This window comes from Equus przewalskii, chromosome 3 (genome assembly GCF_037783145.1).
Source record: "Equus przewalskii isolate Varuska chromosome 3, EquPr2, whole genome shotgun sequence".
Taxonomy (NCBI): Eukaryota; Metazoa; Chordata; class Mammalia; order Perissodactyla; family Equidae; genus Equus; species Equus przewalskii.
The window spans coordinates 99,620,802-99,627,331 of NC_091833.1; positions in this window are offsets into that span (position 1 = coordinate 99,620,802).

Here is a 6,530-nt window from a genome sequence, read left to right on the forward strand (position 1 = left end):
TGAACAAATAGGTACTATGAATTTCAAAGCAAAAAGAAGGAAGGGGCCAGGAGATACCCTTTCCGCCCCCTCCTTCCACCCCATTCTAGATTCCCCTTGGTTAGTGCATTCTAGAAGAGATCTTTCAACATTATTGAATATCTTTTATACATTGAATGATGTACTAAATGCAGAATATACAAAACCAACAAACTATGGTCTTTGTCCTTGAGAAGCCAAGAATATTTCAAACCCAAATTCTAAAAATGGACCAGAGTCTCCAAGAGTATAAGAAGAAGAATGATCTTCAATAAATGTTCGGGACAGTGTTTGGCAAAACATAGGTCTCATGATTCTTATAAATTCAAATATAACACAGTGTCACATGAGCATAGAATTTCCCTTGATGTCTTAACCATCTGTAACCAATGTAGGGGAGGAAGACATTTCCTCTTCCCAAATTGGGGTTCGTCTGGCCGGAGAATGAATTAAATTCACATGAGACAGAATAGCAAGAGAAAATTAAACAAAGGTTTATGAGGAACCATGGCCCAGGGCCTTTCTTCCTGAAAGAAGAAAGGGCACCGAAGAAGTGGGGTACACATAGTGGTTATATACCCCCAAACAGGGTGTTTCACATGTGATTGAAATGTCCCTCCCACAATAGTCACAAGATTGCCCTGTCGGCACAGTGCTTGATGGACACAGCATGTAGTGGTCTGCTATCTCGGGGGGCGTAGCAGGAGGCAAGTCTATTGTCTGGAGCTGGGCGGTCACAGGTGAGCGCAGCAATCAGTTCCTTCCCTAAGGAAAGATGCTTAATCCTTAAAGAAATGCCAAGGTTGGGAGGGGGAGGGAAGTCAGCTACAGGAGGTTACCAGAAACAGGCACAATAAAATGCAGATTTTAAGTCCTTGCCTTTGGTATTGATTAAGAGTTTCTAGAGAGAAGGTCATCTCCTTTCTTCTTCCTGGTACAGAGAGGGAGGCACCTTTTACAGATAGAGATTTACCTTACAAATGTAAACGTGTCCTAACAAAGGGCAAGTTCCATTCCTCAGAGCCTCCTTCCCTGTCCCAGTTTATCAAAAGCAATCAGCCTCAAATAATCCTGATGCCAAAGAGACATATCTTGGGGTGGCCATTTCCAGGTCCCCACACCAGCTTTGTGCCTCCATTTGTATTCACTTTTATTTCAACTGAACACCTTTAAACATTCTCAGAAGGAAATATTTCTAAGCTATAAAGATCTTGGAATGTGTTTTTCAAAAGTACATTTTTCAACATTCAAGGAAGTTCAAGAAAGTACCATTTGCCTAAGGGCAGATGATTGAAAAAAAATCTCTCTTGTGATGGTGTCAAATAAGTTGGTGATTGAAAAGCTGATGCATGAATATAAGGCATTATTATTCTACACTGATGCTTCAGAGGAGGAAACTAGTTAGGGGAATATTTTCCTCCCTAATATTTTATCCCTGCTGAAGTAAGTCAAAATACCCAATGTTCTTTGTATTCAGAGGTGACACCGGTACCAGTACGACTGTCGGCTGCTGTCAGTCCTGGGCTTTTGGAAGCAATGTCACGGTGCTTTACCTTGCTTTTCAGTTTGCTTAGCATGTCTTTGAAGCATGGCCTCTACTCATCTCTTCCAACAGCTCACTGTTCAGCCAAATTGCACTATTTCAGCAGGAACTCAGCTAAATACTTAAAAGCTAGCAGGCTAGGCTCCTCCTTGTTGAGGACTTAAGTCTGTCTTTTTAAAAGAGTGATCCTCAGGCAGAAAGCATCCACAGGGTCTGAGGTGCTTGTTACATTGCATATTCCTAGACCTTATCCCCAGACCAGGGTTCAGAAACTCTGGGAATGGGAGACAGGTAATCTGCATTTTTAACAAATGCCCCTGGTGATTCCTATGCACTGATGTTATAACCTCTGAGTTGAGAGCTTTTAGTCATCAGTGATGTTTTGGTTGAGTCTCGTGAATTCCTTTACAATCAGGGATATCACCAATCTGCAGAAGCCCATTCCCAGAAAGATACCTGAACATCTCTGCAAAAGGCTGGTCTGTTCATAGGATTCAAAGCTTGCCAGGAAATTCTCTGTCCCTTAAATATATTATGGCTTATATTTTGAAAATGTCCCACATGCAATTGAGTATACCTTTCTAAATGGCTAGGTAGATCCTGAACAACAACAGAAGACAAGCCAAATTCAAAACATTAACATACTTTGAAAGAAGAGGAGCTTAAAGAGTGGGAGTAGAATTATAACCTGCCACAGGAAAGGAAAAAGCCCTCCACTTGGCTGATACACAGCAAAAGCCCCTTCGGGTATTTGTTACGAAAATAAAAATGAGTGCAACACCTTGGGCTTTCTTCCAGACAGGTGTACTTCCAGCCCCACTCAGGGCAGGTGGCACTTCCTCTGGCCGCCTAGGTGCAGTCCCACTGGCTCAGAGTTCTGTTTCCATCTCTATTGTTTTATAACCATAGAGAGTATTTCTGCCCAATTTTTAAAAAACTTTTTATTTTTAATTAAACACAGATTTGTAGGAAATTGCAAAAAAAAAAAAAAACTGTACAGGGAGGTTCCGTATACCCTGTATCCAGTTTTCTCAAAGGTAACACCTTTCACGACGACAGTACAATATCAAAGCCAGGAAACTGACGTTGATCATTGGTACATTCCACAGAGCTTATTCAGATTTCACCAGTTTTACATGTATTCTGTGTATGTGCATGCGTGCGTGAGTGTGTATGTATAGTTCTGTGCAATTTTATTACATGAGTGGATTAGTGTAACCGCTACCGCAACTAAGCTACAGAACTGTTCCATCACTGCCAGGTTCCCTTGGGCCACCCCTTCATAGCCATGCCCAGCCCCTTCCAACACCATCCCTAACCCCTAGCAACAGCTAATCTGTTCTTCTTCTCTATAATTTCCCACAATTATTTTTTAACAGCATTTTAATAGCCTTGAGGCAACCTCCAACCATGCTGAGCTTCTTGCCTGGACTGTCTAAGTTGTCTCTCAAGGTACCAATTATTGCTTTTGTTACTGCTCTTGTTATAAAATTACATAAATTTTTAGTGGTTGGACTACAATCCTAATATTCCTAAAAGTATTATTTTGAATGTACAATTTTGCTGAATATGTGGTTTTTCAGCAATGTTTATTTCATGTCGCAGCAGAAATATCTGTATAATGGCTCCAACACAATAGAATTTTATTTTTTACCTACAGAAGAGTCCAAGGAGGATGTTCTGTCTGGCAAGTGTTTCTCTTCCAATTGGCCGTCAAGTCACTGGACCCCTTTCATCTTGTGATTCTGCCACTTTGATGGCTAATTTTATATGTCAGTTGGACTGGGCCACAGGGTGCCCAGTGATTGGTAAAACACTATTTCTGGGTATGTCTGAGAGGCGTTTCGGGATGAGTTTAACATTTGACTCTGTAGACTGAGTAAAGCAGACTGAGCTCCCCAATGTGGGTAGGTCTCATCCAATCTCTTGAAGGCCTGAGTAGAATAAAAGGCTAAGTAAGAAAGAATTCTTCCTCTCTGCCTGTCTGTGAGCTAAGACATCGGTCCTCTTCTGTCTTTGGACTTGAACTTGGACTATAACTATACTATTGGCTCTCCAGGGTCTCCAGCTTGCCAACTGTAGATCTCAGACTTTCCAGCCTCCACAATCACGTGAGCCAATTCCTTATAGTAAATCTCTCTCTCCCTCTCTCTCTCCACGAATATATTAGTTCTGTTTCTCTGGAGAACCATGACTAATACAGCTGCCCTCTAGGGCCATGATATAGTTACAGTTGCATCTCTCTAGTGGATGAGTGCAGAGAGAATGGAAGAGAAACACTGCTTTTTGGAGCTTTGACTGGAAAATGGCACATATCACTTTCACTACATCCAATTGCTACAACCCAGTCACATGGCCACACTGAACTGCAACAGGGGTTGAGAAAAGTTGTCTAGATCAAAGGACATCTCTCTTCTAACTTCTAAAAATGGAGATTTCCTTAGGAGGAAAAAGGGGGAGAGGAAATGGCTTTGAACTAGGGCAAAACTAGTGTCTTAAATAAGGTTGAATACAAAGATGAGACTACAAAAATTTTCATCACAGAAGTTTTATAATAGGGAAAATACTTTAACAGCCTAAATAAGCCATAATAGGAGATTAGTTAAATACATTATGATGGATGCATAAAACAGAATAAAATGCAATGTTAAAAATGGTATTATAGAAGAATACATGATTTAGAATGACGTGGAAAATGTTTATAATGCATTGTTGAGTACAAAAAGCAGGTAAAAAAACATGTACAATATGTTCCATTTTCTGTAAAATAATCACAACAACAAAAACCAGTGAGTATGTACACAGAAGAGAGAGTGGATGGATATATAGCACAATTTTAACAGTGGTTATCCCTCTGTGGAAAATTATAGGTGATTCTTCTTTTCTTTCTTTATCTGTATTTTCTAAATTTTTGAAAATACAACAAAAATGTATTACACTTGAAACAGAAATAATAAAAAGTTATTTAAAAAGAAGGCAATGAATATAGATGACCATAAAACAAGGATGAAAGGGACAAGGTTGAAAAAAGGAACTGGTGACTTGGGTTTGACTCTTCACTCTGTCACTTACAAGTTGTGTGACCTTGGATGAGTTATAAGCTTTTCTAAGTTTTGATTTCCACATCCATTATATGAGAACACTGGTAATAAGAATACCGACTTTGACCTCACTGGCTTGTTATGAGGATTAAATAAAATATTGTTCTTACAGTTCAGTACTTGGCACACAGTAAGTGCTCAAAAACCTTAACTATTGTTATCATGATCACTATTAATGGCAATGATATTGGGTCTTAGGGCAACTCAATGTCATGGGGTAGCATGGAAGTCTTTGAAGTTCTCTCCACTCCTGGGTCAAATATCAATCTTCATCAATAAAGTCCTGCTTCCCCCAAAACTACATTCCTTTTCTTTCATCTCAGTTGTGGCACCATTCTTGTTCAAAATTTTCAAACATGTTCTTTGTTATCAGTACCATTCAGCCTAAACTCGAATCTCGTTTTTTAAAACATTGCAAATTAAAATCCTCATTATTTCATTGTAACATATCATACCATCAATCAGTCATCACTAAAGACCATTTCTAAAGAATTTTGCTTTTAAGAAACATCTAAGCAATTGTGATGACCACATTTTATAGAACACCTCTCTCTTACCACCACACACACACCTATCTCCATTCCTAGTGTTTCCTTTTATGTGGAGGTGACTCTCCTGCCTCTCTCCAGACCCTCACTTGCTCCCATCCATCCCCCTAACCAGGCCTGTCTTCTTCCCTCTCTTTGGGGAAGGCAGCTGCAAGACCACCTTGGGCCAGCACTGATTATAAGTAAGTCTGGTTGATTCTGGATGCTGTATAGAAAGTTCAATAGGCAGTATCGCTAACCTAGACTTTACCAATGATAAGGATATTTTGGCCTCTATCTGCCTTATCCTTTGTTTTATTTCCTAATTGGTTCAAAATCTGGATAGGGAAAGCAGTTTTATTTATTGGGCCCTACTCAAAGTTCCCAAGAAAACACACACACACACACACACACACACACACACACACACACAGAGTTTCTTGATAATACAACTTCAAAAAATAAAGGTGGCTATTTGTTTTTGTTTTTACTAAAACAATGGTAGGGCGCAGATGGAAAGGAAGGTATATGGAAGCATCTAAAGAAGTAAAAAAAATCTGACCAGAATTTGAAAGATTAGGTGAATGCTCAATGTGGCTTCAGTTTGCATTTTTAGGATAAGACAGTGCTTTACCAACCTTAATAGTGCCAAAGAATCACCTGGGGATGTTGCTGAAACTCATATGCTGATTCAATAGGTCTGGGGTGGAACCCAAATTCCATATTCCAATACGCTCCAGGTGATACTAATGCGTCTGGTCCACAGACAACACCTTGAGTAGCAACGGGGTAGCGTATCATGAATTGCTAACTTCTGCACTCAAGTACCTAACGATGTGAGTGGTAGGAGGGGGAAGTATTTGCGGGAAGTAGTTGTGGCTGCTTGAATTCAACTATTTAAGTTCAAATTGGCCCATAAGGTCTTCCCCAGAATGGCCTGTCAGGCTTGTTTTTATCTCTACACTATTCCTCTTTCACGTCCCTCCTACTGGAACAGTTTCTTCTTGTCTTTGGACAGAGTCCTAGTCCACTTTCCAATGCTGCCTTCTACTTAAGCTTGATGTCTAAATCGGATGAGATCTTCAGTTATATGGCACATCTCATTCAGACTATTATAGTTGCTTGTATACAGGTTGCACCCTCCCCTACTAGATCAGATATTTCTAAAGGGGTTTGATTGTGGCTTGCTCATTTTTGCATTCCTGTAACATCCAGCGAATAATATCAATTGCTACTATTTATTGAGTGTAGTTACTTTATATATCTTCCATCCCATAAAAAGTAGGCATTCTTGTTGGCTCCTTTTTGCAGATTAGGAAAGTGAAACACAGAGAAGTGAAG